At 41.6% G+C, this 430-nt stretch overlaps 1 protein-coding gene across 1 annotated transcript in view; it reads right to left on the reverse strand.

Annotated features, from left to right (window-relative positions):
- kiaa0319l (KIAA0319-like ortholog) overlaps positions 1–430 on the reverse strand; it is a 14,853-nt gene that overhangs the window by 10,232 nt on the left and 4,191 nt on the right. The gene's annotated exons all lie outside the window — the stretch shown is intronic.

The following is a 430-nucleotide window of genomic DNA, read 5'->3' on the forward strand; positions in this document are numbered from 1 at the left end:
GTCCTCAATAACATGTACATTTAACAGGATATTTTCTAAAAAACTACAGCCTCAAAAATGTCTATTATGTAAAATGAAGCGCTCAGAAATCAAAAATCAAATATTGTGTATCAAATTGATATTTACTTCAAGGCATGTGTATATTGTGTTTTGGTTATTTCATGTCTGCATCAACCGCTTGTTTTGAAAGGGGGCACACTCCCTGCACACCACAATGTGAATGAGATTTTATATGGTGCTTAATATACAGCCTCACCTGGTTTGACTGTGACATTGACGTAACCTTCTCCATGGGCCCCCTCCCCGTCCACCGTCACCTCAAACTCATACAGGCCCACAGTCAGCTGAGAGAGAGGAGAGAGCGAGCTAATCAAGCAAGCAGGAAGAGGAAGAGCAGGAAGTGATCTCTTGAAGACAATCCGTGTCCTTT

This window comes from Micropterus dolomieu, linkage group LG09, assembly GCF_021292245.1.
Source record: "Micropterus dolomieu isolate WLL.071019.BEF.003 ecotype Adirondacks linkage group LG09, ASM2129224v1, whole genome shotgun sequence".
Classification (NCBI taxonomy): Eukaryota; Metazoa; Chordata; class Actinopteri; order Centrarchiformes; family Centrarchidae; genus Micropterus; species Micropterus dolomieu.